Raw genomic sequence first — 12,937 nt, 5'->3', positions numbered from 1 at the left:
GCTGCGAGAACCAGGGATTTGACTGGGTAACCTGTCCAGGGCTCTTCCAGCTCTGTGAGATGGGAATATCATGAGCACATTAGCTGGGAAATGGGGAGTAGATGGTGTGAGCCAATGCCCAGGTGCCAGCTAAAGGTCCAGTGTGGCAAAGGGTGTGATGCTGCACCAGTAGCTATGCTAAGCAGCCAGGACAGGCTGGGTTCTTTGGTATGCGTTTAGCCAGCTTAACTAGTTCAGAAGCTTCTCATTGGTCTCTCTTGAGCGTTATGTAAAGTACGTCTTTCTGCGAGTGACGGAGAGGGCTTAGGACATCCAAACTGCAAAGTAACACAGCACCGGGGCTTTTCTTTCCGGTGCAATCCAGTGCCACCTTTTTCTCCCTGGGCTGCCATTTTTAAAAGGCAGCTGGGCAGCCCTGAGCCACATGAGGCTCTTAAAACAGCCATTTGTGGCTCCTGCCGCTGCAGCCGCTCCACCTCCAGCTCCCTGCCTGCTGATGAAAGAACAGGCTCGATTTAATTGGTTTAACAGCCAGCGCCGGCTGTTCTCTGGTCTTTTTCTTCTTCTTTCCAGCCAAGAGGGAGAGAGACACAGAATAGCTCCCTCCAAGAACAGCCCCTCCAATTGTCTGTAAGTAGGGGAAAGTTTAGATAAATCCATTAGGCTTCATTGTTTTCTGGTTTGGGAAGTGGGGTCTGATGTCTGGGCACTTTTTAGAAATGTTCTTTTACTCTCCTTGTAACTAAGTTCTAGGCCCATGGTGGAGACTCCCCATGTGTTTTACTTTGTGACTCTTCCATCTAGGCATGAGGCTTGCAGCATGAATATTTTTGTAATAATGAAAGTTCTCTCTTTTTCTTTTTATTAACCTGGTATTGGTTAATGTTTGTGTCCTGGTTTTAACTTTTGGGGCTGAGATTTCCCAAGTCGTCTCTCCCTGGTTTCCTTATTATTACTTGGGTGGTGGCAGCAAATTTTATCCCCAAAATCTAAGGTTTTTAGGATTTGTGGGGGGAAGTTTATTCCAAAACCTGGTAGATAAGGTTTTGGAGGTACTTCCGCTGGCCCCCACTTCTGCATTTATCTTGCCAGAGTGGGAAAAGAGGCATGACATGGTGGCAGCGGTGTTCAGAACCCAGGATTTTTCAAACGACACAGGTTTTTCTTTTGTGCTGCAAGCTTTGCAATTTTCTTCTCTTCTTTTTTCCCCTTTGTTTTTGTTCTTTTGTTTTTGTGCTGCCTCAGGGTGGATTAGGTTTTTCTGTGCTGCCTCAGAGAGGGGCAGACAGAAGGTTAGGTTTTTCTTTTGTGTTGCAAGCTTTGAATTTTTTTTCTTTTCCCCTTTGTTTTTTTTTTCCTTCTGTTTCCCTGCTGCCTTAGGGTGGGGCAGACAGAAGGTTAACTTTTAGCCACACACTGAACATCCCAAACAGTTTGTTTTTTTCTAGCTTTCGGTACAACTGGATGGTTAAGCTAGAATAGGGCAGGGAAGGAGCTCAGTACACGCTTTTGCGACCGGGCAAAGTAGCCCTAAAGAAACCAGCCCTAGGACATTCTCTATATCTGTGTTGGTACTCTCACGAATGTGGAAGCATTTTGTTATTTCTCAAGTAGTTGCTAAGAATGTACCGTGTGCATGTACTTACTTTCTATGTCTTATCTCAAACCGCCAGGTAGAAATCCCAGCCAGTGTGGCCACAGGCTGTCCAGCACCCTCTGTGATTTGGGGGGGGCATATCATGATCATGAGGGTTAGCCAGCAGCCTGGGAGTAAAAGGGTTAACCTCCTTAGCCCGGTGGGGTTGGCCAAGAGGAATGTAGGTAAGAATTGAATTTTGGCTGCTCCCTCTTCTGTTCTCTGGTCTTTTTCTTCTTCTTTCCAGCCAAGAGGGAGAGAGACACAGAATAGCTCCCTCCAAGAACAGCCCCTCCAATCGTCTGTAAGTAGGGGAAAGTTTAGATAAATCCATTAGGCTTGATTGTTTTCTGGTTTGGGAAGTGAGATCTGATGTCTGGGCACTTTTTAGAAATGTTCTTTTACTCTCCTTGTAACTAAGTTCTCGGCCCATGGTGGAGACTCCCCATGTGTTTTACTTTGGGACTCTTCCATCTCGGCATGAGGCTCGCAGCATGAATATTGTTGTAACAATAAAAGTTCTCTCCTTTTCTTTTTATTAACCTGGTACCGGTTCATGTTTGTGTCCTGGTTTTAACTTTTGGGGCTGAGATTTCCCAAGTCGTCTCTCCCTGGTTTCCTTATTATTACTTGGGTGGTGGCAGTGAATTTTATCCCCAAAATCTAAGGTTTTTAGGATTTGTGGGGGGAAGTTTATTCCAAAACCTGGTCGATGAGGTTTTGGAGGTACTTCCGCTGGCCCCCACTTCTGCATTTATCTTGCTAGAGTGGGGAAGAAGCCTTGACAGGGAGCCTTTCACAGCAAGCCAGAAGCCCGTAATGGGCAGCAGGTGTCTGATCAGCCTTTTTGCTGCAGAGTGACTCCAAACGAGCCCCAGCTGTCTGCACTGACTGCTGGGCCACACTCTGTAATACTAGGTGGGGAAGAAAAAGTCACTCACCCAGCTCCCAGTACATTTGCATTCCAATAGGCTCTCATGGCCTGTTGTCCGCCACAGTATCATATTATTGCGTCTCGAGCTCTTTAATAACAATGCCTCCTCCACACACATACCACTTTAAATAATACCATCACCGCTTCTCTCTCTGGCCAGGTTCACCGGCAAACCGCCAGCCAGGAAAGGAAAAACAATCAAACCACAGTGCAGAACAGGAAACTGGGACCGCTGCTGAGAAGGACTCGCAGGAAAACAAACTTCTGGGCCCTCAGATAGTCACCGAGGAAGCAAAATCAGACACAACCATTGCTCTCTAATGCTTCTTCCTTCACCTTTGCCTCAGCGGCGATTCCAAAGGTTCTCACACGCCTCAATCTCAAGGGTTGCCACTGCCTTGGAGGATGGGGTCATCGGTCCCGACGCTGCGGAGAACCAGCAAGAAGCCGTCTGAGGTAAATCGGACACAGGACGAATTCAAAATACCTCACTGAGGGCGTGTCGACACGAGGAAGCGCATTCGAAATCCAGATCGGACGAGCGAGTTCTTTCGAAAGAACCCACGGCGCCTCTTTGGAGATTAACTTGGAAACACCTCCCGCGTTCTTCCGAAGCAGGTCTCCCTTCCCGGGATGGGAGCAGCGCCCTCCTTCGAAAGAGCGCAAGGGTAGATGCTCCATGGCCGGCTCTGTTGAAAGAGTCGGTCCTCGGGGGCTGCGATCAGCTGGCAGGCGGTGGGGCCGCTCAATGGCTCCAGCATCCGGCCGCGTTTGAGGACTCAGGCTCCCAGAAGCCCTCAGGCAGGAAGCTGAGAACGTCCAGGCGAAGCCACTCCCTGTCACGACGCTTGAGCCAGCCCTGAGCCCTTCTCAGCACCATGGCCAGCGCCCCCGACTCCTGGCCGCCCCAGGGACCCCCCAAAGAAACCAGGGAAGCCCCCCAAGTGCCAGGCCCCCTCTTGGACTGACGCCGAGGTGCGAGACCTCCTTGTCTGCACCAGTTGGGGATCCAGCGCCTCGCCACAGGCCTCACCAGCTGGGGTCACCCCACCCGGACCCTGGCACCGAGGCTGGACACCACCACCGATGACGAGGGCTCAAGCGAGGGGGCCCTCATCAGCGACATCCCATCCAGGCCGTCCAGCCGGGCCCCATCCGTCCATACCTTGCTCGCCCTCCTGGAGGGACCCACAGGTAGGTGGCCTGCACACCAGCCAACCCGGGACTGAGCAGGGGAAATCCAGTCTCACCCAGGGTTGCCACAGCCCCACCCCACATGCCCACCACCCCAGGGCCTGTGGACTCCAGACGGCCGCGTTCCCCGGGCCCGGATGAGGGCCCAACTCGCGGCGCTCAGCACGAGGGTGGGACAGCACCACAGACCGGTGGAGGGCGGGGGGCACAAGGTTTAGTGCTTGGGACTCATGGTCCCTCCCGCTCTCCACTTCTGTCTCCACAGCTGCCGTAGCCAGCGGCCGCAGCAGCCCCACCACCGAGGGCGAGGGGGAGCCACCCAGACCCCGCCTTGTCGCTGCCGCCTGGGTGGGAAGGGAGGTACTGGGGAGGCTGCCCAGAGTGATGAAGGAGTGGTGGGACACGGAGCCCAACCTCGCTGCCCTGATCCCGACCCGTCTGCCCCCCCAGCCGACCACGTCCAGCTGGCCCACGTGCCAGGACTGGGCAGGGGGAGGTCGCGGCTTCTGCCCCCGGCACAGCCCACAGAGGCCTCAGCCAGGTGCGCCCCTATCTGCCCATGGCACCTGCGCAGACACCGGGGTCACAGGCAGGGCGTGGGCGACGGGGATAATGCCCGTTGAGCCCCCTGGAACACAAGGGCTGCCCTCCTTCCAGGAGCCCACCCGGCGCAACTCAACCTCTGCAAATACTTACCCCCGATGTATTACCTTTCGATGTTCTCTTTCGAAAAACGTTCTTTCGAAACAGAGCTGTAGTGTAGGCACACCCATAGGGTGAGTCTACACTTGCGTTCCCCTTTCGAAAGAAGAAAGCCCGCGTAGACGCTCCTCTTCCGAAAGTAAACGCATCTTCGAAAGTGCCCTTCTTCCCTTTATTTAATGGGAAGAAGGATTCTTTCGAAGATGGGGTTTACTTTCGAAAGAGGAGCGTCTACATTGGCTTGCTTCTTTTGAAAGAAGCTCTTTTGAAATTTGAATATGCAAATGAGGTGCCAGAGAGGCAAATTTATGCCTCATTGGCCTTTTCGATTTACCTCCTTTGCATACTTCTCTCGAAAGAGGACTACAAGTGTAGACGCACCCATAGGAAGAAACAATCAGTGTCACTCAAGCAGAAAGGGAAGTGACTGTCTAGGACGGAGTCCTGCAGAAAGGGGCCTGGGGGTCAGAGTGCAGCACAAGCTAAAGAGAAGTCAACAGTGTGAGACTGTTGCTAGAAAAGCCAACCCGATTCTGGGCAGCATTCACAGGAGTGTCGTGAGCAAGACACAAGACGTTATTCTTCTGCTTCTCTCAGCACTGGTCAGCCTCATTTGCAGCATTGTGTCCAGTTCTGGTCACCACATTTCAGGAAAGATGTGGAGAAACTGGAGACGGTCCAGAAAAGAGCAACAACGATGATGAAGGGTCGAGAGAACATGAGCTGTGTGGGATGACTGAAAGAACTGGGCTTGTTTTGCTTAGAAGAGTGAAGACTGAGGGGGGGACGTGAGAGAGGTCTATAAAATTACAGCAGGTGTGGAGAGGGTGAAGAAGGAGAAGTTAGTTACTTGTGCCCATCTTACAAGAACTAGAGGACACCAAATGAAATTAGTGGCTAGCAGGTTTAAAACTAATAAAAGAAAGTTCTTCTTCACTCAGCGCATAGTTAACCTGTGGAACTCCTCGCCAGAGGAGACTGTGATGGCTGGGACTGGAACAGAATCTAAGAAAGAGCTAGATAAACTCATGGAGGTTAGGTCCATAAAAGGGGATTAGCCAACGGTAGGAATGGTGTCCCTGGCCTCTGATTGTCAGAGGATGGAGATGGAGGGCAGCAGACAAATCGTTTGACCATTGTCTTAGGTCTACCCCGCCCAGGGCACCTGGCTCTGTCCACTGTCGGCACACAGGCAACTGGGCTGGATGGACCTTTGATCTGACCTGGTGTGGCCGTTCTTATGTTCTTCTAAGGACGAGGGAGAAAATTGAGGGCAGGGGGCTGGACTCAATGACCTCTCAAGCCAGGTGGCCGATGAGAGCCATTTCAATTGTTTTCCCCCAAGCGACCTCTCCCAGAATACGACAGTGGGATCTGCCCCAGTCCCCACTTTTTTCCAGCTGCTCGTGGGGCTGAGGTAGCAGGAGTCAGGGTTCCCCACACATTTTGGCCAACATTCCTCGAATTGCAGGGCCCTAGGGTTAGAGGGGACAGCAAAGAGGAGAAGATCCATTGTATCTCCTTTCTCCAAGCCTCTGCCATTTCACGGCATGAAGAAAACACAATCTACTGGTGGCCTTTAGGTCCATTCCCTCTGGCAGCCTCATGCCCCGGCTCCACCCAGAAGGAGACGTGCCAGGTGTGGACCATGGTGGCAAAATATGTGCCCTACAAAATGGCGTTCTCCATGTGGCATCTCCTCATGAGAAGTCATGCCCCATGGAGGCGGCCATTTTGTAGCCCATGTGGATCGAACCCACTGTCCTGCGATGGTCGGGTCACCACCTCCACACCCCTCCCTCGGGGAGGGAGCTCAGTTGGGGCCACATAACACAATACGTGTTGGGCCAGGGAGAGGGGAAGAATGAAGCTACAGTAGGGTGGGTTTTGCTGCCACCCAGATGTGGGTAGATGGGAGTTCAACTGAGAATCATAGAATACCAGGACTGGAAGGGACCTCGAGAAGTCATTGAGTCCAGCCCCCTGCCCTCATGGCAGGACCAAGTACCGTCTAGACCATCCCTGATAGACACTTATCTAACCTGCTCTGAAATATCTCCAGCGATGGAGGTTCCACAACCTCCCTTGGCAATTTATTCCAGTACTTAACCACCCTGGCAGTTAGGAACTTTTTCCTAATGTCCAATCTAAACCTCCCTTGCTGCAGTTTAAGCCCATTGCTTCTTGTTCCATCCTCAGAGGCCAAGAAGAACAAGTTTTCTCCTTCCTCCTTATGACTCCCTTTTAGATACCTGAAAACCATTTTCATGTCCCCCCTCAATTTTCTCTTTTCCAAACTAAACAAGCCCAGTTTTTTCAGCCTGCCTTCATAGGTCACGTTCTCTAGACCTTTGATCATTCTTGTTGCTCTTTTCTGGGCTTTCTCCAATTTCTCCGCATCTTTCTTGCAACAAAGGTTATGTAAGTAGTTTCTAAAAGCTGGAAGCGATCAGTAGGAGAGTTGAGAAAGGCCCATTCCAAAATATCCCATAGCTCAGTGATTCTGGATCTCACCTCTGATACAGGCCTACTAAGATGTGAATCCTTCTTCCCCATCAACTGGAGGAAAGACTCAAACCTGGGGCTGTCCCGTTTACAGTTGTATGGACTCACCCCCAGACAAAAGATACCCAGGGGACTACAACAGGTACTTATTTGGTGGAAGGCTCATGGGTGAGGCCACCAACAGAAATTTCGGCAGCAAAGGACTGTACCAGCTAAAACTGAGCCCCATGGGGAATTAAGGCCCCCAGGAAGCAGCTGAGCAGGTGTTTTGAACCTGTAGCAGGTATGGAAGTTCGTGAGGTCCTTCTGTAAATAGGAAAACTGAGGCAAGCAGCTGTCAGCGCATCACACCGACAGTCTGTGGCAAAACTAGGATGAGAAGCCTGAAAACGGGGCCTCCAGCCCCTATCATCCTGGTGCTATTAAACCCCAGACCCCTCTCAGAGCCAAGGATACACCCCAAGAGTCCTGCCTCCCAGGTTCTCGCAGGTCTAACTGCTACACCTTACTGCCTGTCCAGAGCCAGCCACAGAACCCAGGAGTCCTGGCCCACCACCTCCAATAACCAATGTAACTCTCCCCCTTGGTGCTATTTTAATTGCAGTGATGCAGTACAAAAATAAACTAAACATAATTAAATTATCATTTATTCAACAATAGATCATTGTCTTATTATTACGAAGAGCTGGGAGATTATTTTTTTTCAGATGGGCTCTTTAATAACCCCTCGGTCTTCTAAACTCCCCTAGCCTGGAGTTCGGACCCACAGTCCAGCATGAATCCAGCCTTTCTCACCAAGGAAGGGCCTGGTTTGTTCTATCTGGTGGAAGAAGGGAAGCAGAGGCTGGCAAGTCCCCGGACAACCCACTAGAGGGCAATAAATGACTGAGAAAAAAAAACCCATTCACTGCTATCACCTACAGAGACTGGTGACAGATACAGAAACAGGCCTGTGCTCAGGGCTGGGAAACACAGACCCAGTCATTCCCCAGTAAGAGAGAGAGCCTTTTTCCCAGCCTCTGGTTCTTTCTTTCTTTCTTTCAAGGAGTAAAAGGGTGAACTGCCAACCGCAGATATTTTCATAGACTCATAGAACACTAGAACTGGAAGGGACCTCAAGAGGTCATCAAGTCGAGTTCCCTGCCCTCTTGGCAGGACCAAGCACCACCTAGATCATCCCCGATAGGTGCTTGTCTAACCTGCTCATAAATATCTCCAGCGATGGAGATTCCACAACCTCCCTGGGTAACTTATTCCAGTGTTTAACCACCCTGACAACAACAAAGTTTTTCCTGATGTCCAACCTGAACTTCCCTTGCTGCAGTTTAAGTCCATTACTTCTTGTCCTACCCTCAGAGGCCAAGGAGAACCACTCTTCTTCCTTCTCCTTGTAACCATCTTTGAAGTAGTAGAAAACCACTACCGTGTCCCCTCTAAGTTTTCTGTTTGCTAAACTAAACAAGCCCAGTTCTCTGTCTTCTCTCATAGCTCATGTTCTCTAGACCTTTCATTATTCTGGTTGCTCTTCTCTGGACCGTCTCCAATTTTTGATTTCATGCATCTCTACAAGGCACATAAAATCAGTCTCCAGAAGATCAACCCTGATTGGGTTGATCTGCCCCATAGTGTCAACATACCCTTAATCATTAACTATATGTACACTATAAGCAACTGTCTACAGGACAAGATGACCTCCTGAGGTCCCTTTCAGCCCTATTAGTCTGTGAAGTTACCGTTGAAGAGTTCTGACAAAAGTGTGGACAGATCCCATCCACACAGAAAAGCGGATCAATCTTTTGATCCCCTCTGTCGACAAAAGGGCCCCCTGGCGCATCTACACAGCTTTTTGGTCAGCAGTTTCTGTCAACAGTTTCTATTCAAGACCCGAAAGAAGATCTCAGGATCTGCAGCCTGAAAAGTCCCGTCTGCATTTCCAAAGCCCCAGTCATCCTGCCCAGGACGGTACTGGGGGAGTTCCACTTAAATCCAAATGGTGGTGGAACAGGAGCGAAGTCAGAAGCAAGCGAGGCCAACTTCAAAGAGCTCAGTAATCTTGTTTCTTTCAGCAGCTACCAGGGGCAGACTCCTCACAGAGAGTGTCTGTATTGTTCTGCCTTTCCTGGAAGATTAGTCCGATGTGCTCTAACATGCTGCTCTATTCCTCGGTGTGAACATCACCTCGGCTTTGGATGCTGTAATGTTCACAGGAGAACAGTCTCCTAGATGCTGCGTAATGGGCCACGGAAGCCTTTTGTGGTTAAATGCGCCGTGAGTTTTGCCTGCAAACCCCCGTGTTGTCTGCAAAACTCGTGAGCAGAACTGGACCTACACTGTAGGAGCTGAAGGAATATTTATCTTTGCATGATCCTGTTGTTAATACAATTAATTGAAATCCCACATGGCTTTGAATTAGCCTTGATCCTATTCCTCTTGGTTTGGAGCTTTCTTTTCATGCAGACAGCAGTATATTCATTCAGAGGCTACATCTACAGGAGAAGCATCTGTCGCCAGAAGTTGCTGAAGTTACTGAGAGGTCCGGACAAAACTTCAGTCGACAGATCACACCTACACATAGGGGTGCGTCTGCACTTGCATTCCTGTTCTGAAAGAGGCATGCAAATGAGGTGACTCGAAAATGCAAAGGAGGTGTAAATTTGCATGTTGGCACCGCATTTGCATATTCAAATTTCGAAAGAGCCTCTTTTGAAAGAAAGCCAGTGCAGACGCTGCTCTTTCGAAAGTAGAGCCATCTGCGAAAGAATCCTTCTTCCCTTTATTTAACGGGAAGCTCTTTTGAACTTAGAATATGCAAATGAGGTGCCAAATATGCAAATTTATACCTCATTTGCATTTTCTGTGTACATCATTTGCATACCTCTTTCAAAAGAGGAATGTAAGTGTAGATGCACCCAAAGACTGATCCATCTTTTGTTCCGCTCTGCTGACGGAAGGGTTTCCAGAGCATCTACACGTTTTTTGTCGACAGTTTCTGTCGAGAAAATGCATTTTGTGCGTAGACGCTCCACAGGTTTTGTCCACAAAACCCCAGTTTAGTCGACAAAACCCTCCAGTGTAGACGTAACCTAAATGTTTGTACACAGCTCCCAGTCACAACAAATTTTTTACAAACGTTTCATGTGATGTTGGCAATAAAAATATGTTGATCTTTTAAATATCGATTTCTACCAGCCTGTAGGACGCTATCTAATTAAATGACAACATATTTGCAGGTATACACGAACATTTGCGACTATAAATCTACATGATAAGCTTTTGCAATCATGTTTTGATTACAATGATACTGGTAAATCATTCCAATTCTGTTCCAATTCCTTGTAAATACACATTAACGCGGCCGTATTGTTTACAGCTCAATTGAATGTTATTTCAGATGGTTCGTGTGCATTTCTTCCAAGCGATCAATGGGTTTATAAACATCAGTCAGTTTCCAAGTGTTTACGAGAAGCAATCATGTTCCCAGGCAACGAGCGTTTCATTCGGTTTACACACACCCATTAAGAGCAATCAGGGTGTTTACAAGGCAATATATTCTCATTTTATCTCGCTTGGACTCATTCATTAGGAGCAAATATACTCCGAGGTGTCATATTTTTATAAGCATTTGTTATTGATAAGAACAAAGATTCAATATAAATCTTTGGTGGCCATCTTCTTCATCTTTGCCATCATCATTGTCTTCTTATTCTTCTTCCTCATCTGCCAGCTATGTGGGATCGTCTCTTAAAAGGCACGATTCATTTGATGTACATGAGGGTACATCTACACTACTCAGTAGATGGATGTGGTCAAGGTTGATTTTCTGGGGTTCAGTTTCTTGTGCCTTCTGGGGATGCGTGAACTATTGGGGTTAACAGTCAACCCCTGAACTTGTCGATCTCCTGAAGAGTAAGGGAGCTTGAAGGGGGAGTTTTTCCCATTGACCTCCACCCGGTGAGGATGGCCAGCTAACTCAATCACAGACCTTTTGAAGGGAAGGCTGTTCTACATGGTGAGGGTGGCAGAACAAGGAGCAATGGCTTGAAGTTACAGAGGGGGAGGTGTAGGCTGGATATTAGGAAAAACATTTCCCCAGGAGGGTGCTGAAGCACTGGAATGTGTTGCCTAAAGAGGTGGTGGAATCTCCATCCCTAGAGGATTTTAATTCCCGGCTTGACAAAGCCCTGGCTGGGATGATTTGGTTGGGGTTGGTCCTGCTTTGGGCAGGGGTCTGGACTCAATGACCTCCTGAGGTCCCTTCCTGATCTAGGATTCTGTGATTTGGTTATTTTATGAATGCTGGCCCCTCTGCTGCCACCAACAATGATGTCCCCTCGTCTTGCAGATTCCCTGGTTCAGGGCCAGTCAGGTCCCAAGGTTGTTGAACCAGGGAGGTACAATCTGCAGCTTTCTTTTTCGATCTTATTACTACAGGCACACGCATATCTGTGTTCTATGAAAATTGGCTTAAAAATAGAGTGCGCCGAACTCAAAGATGCTTTATGCAAAACAGGTCATGTAACGTAACAATTTTTTGCAGTTACAACCTGCACATCCTGTTTTTTTGCACGTATTATTCGTGTACATGGAGTCAGAATTAAGAAGTGGGGATCTGTTCCCTATGATTCTATGATTCTCAATGTGCTAATGAGGGTCATTAGTGATACTACAGGTACCTAACGACTCACTCCACAAGCCAATGACCTGTACATGTTTGTCCTGTAAGCCCAGACTGTGGCTGACCCTAGAAAGGTGTACAACCACCCATCGTAAATGGGTATTTTTCCATCTGTAGGCAGGATGCAGAACAAAGGTGTCCCACCCTGGAAGAAAGTTTATTTAAGCAATGGGAAACATCTCGTGTTCTTACAAAGCTGTTCCTCACTCAGACGCTTTGAGTGCAGAAGGTAGGCTCACAAGAGACTTTAAAACTCCTTTGCTCCTATAGGCTTCCGCTTAAAAGCTCCCAAGGTCACAGGTTCCCCAACCCTGGGAAGTATCTACCACTGCCCAAGTGAGAAAAACCCTCTGTAGAACCCAGGACGACACACTAGGGATGTCTCCCTGTGGGGGAACCCTAAGGTGGTTCCTGCCCCCCTCCCACGCCTGTGCTCTGGTGGGTCCCCCGGAATTTCTGTGGGTGGAGGATTGGGCTGGAAAATTCAGATCCTAAGGTGCTGCTTTGTCTCAAAGGACTTCATACTACCTATGTGAACATTCATTTCAATCAGACGTGAATAGCCAGACACCAGAAGGCGTCAACCAGCCTTCGCTGCATTGAAGACAACGGACCAGATCCCAGTTGGTGCCAACTGGACATAAATCTCTTGGAGTCATAAAGCCAGATACCACCTGGGGTCAACGGGCCAGGGAGGAAGATCTCAGCTCACGTCAATCAGAGCACGTGGCCTATGAGGAGAAGCTGAGGGATTTGGGTTTGTTTAGTTTGAAGAAGAGAAGAGTGAAGGCGGGTTTGGCAGCAGCCTGCAGCTACCAACGAAGAGGATGGAGGGAGGCTGTTCTCAGAGGTGACGGATGACAGAACAAGGAGCAATGGTCTCAAGTTGCAGTGAGGGAGGCCTCGGTTGGATATTAGGAAAAATTGTGTCCCCAGGAGGGAGGTGAAGCACTGGGGTGCGTTACCGAGAAAGGTGGTGGAATCTCCATGCCTAGAGGTTTCTAAGCCCCAGCTTGACAAAGCCCTGGCTGGGATGATTTAGTTGGAACTGGCCCTGCTTTGGGCAGGGGGCTGGAGTCAATATACTCTTGAGATCTCTTCCAACCCTATAATTCTATGGTCCCCATCCACTTCCATTTATTTCTCTATTTATCCGCACACCCTTTCCCATCTTCTCCATCTTCAGCATCTCGGCTTAGCCAACGTCAGCACGGTCTGAGACATTGCCTCATCTAACCCTCTGCAGGATCCACACGAGCTGCCTTCCTCTTTCCAATCTATTGCACTGTGG

The 12,937-nt window shown here is 49.1% G+C and overlaps 1 long non-coding RNA gene across 1 annotated transcript; it reads left to right on the top strand.

The window, feature by feature from the left end:
• The first annotated feature begins 2,924 nt into the window (after positions 1-2,924).
• On the top strand, positions 2,925-12,241 carry LOC142005018 (uncharacterized). Its single transcript, XR_012643046.1, has 3 exons — positions 2,925-3,764; positions 11,764-11,875; positions 12,162-12,241. It is a non-coding gene; the product is annotated as an uncharacterized LOC142005018 (long non-coding RNA).
• The last annotated feature ends 696 nt before the right edge of the window (positions 12,242-12,937 follow it).

The sequence above is a fragment of the Carettochelys insculpta genome, chromosome 32, assembly GCF_033958435.1.
Source record: "Carettochelys insculpta isolate YL-2023 chromosome 32, ASM3395843v1, whole genome shotgun sequence".
NCBI classification, from domain to species: Eukaryota; Metazoa; Chordata; order Testudines; family Carettochelyidae; genus Carettochelys; species Carettochelys insculpta.
The sequence above is the reverse complement of the archived record's forward strand: the minus strand, read 5'-3'. Positions and strand labels throughout refer to the sequence as shown.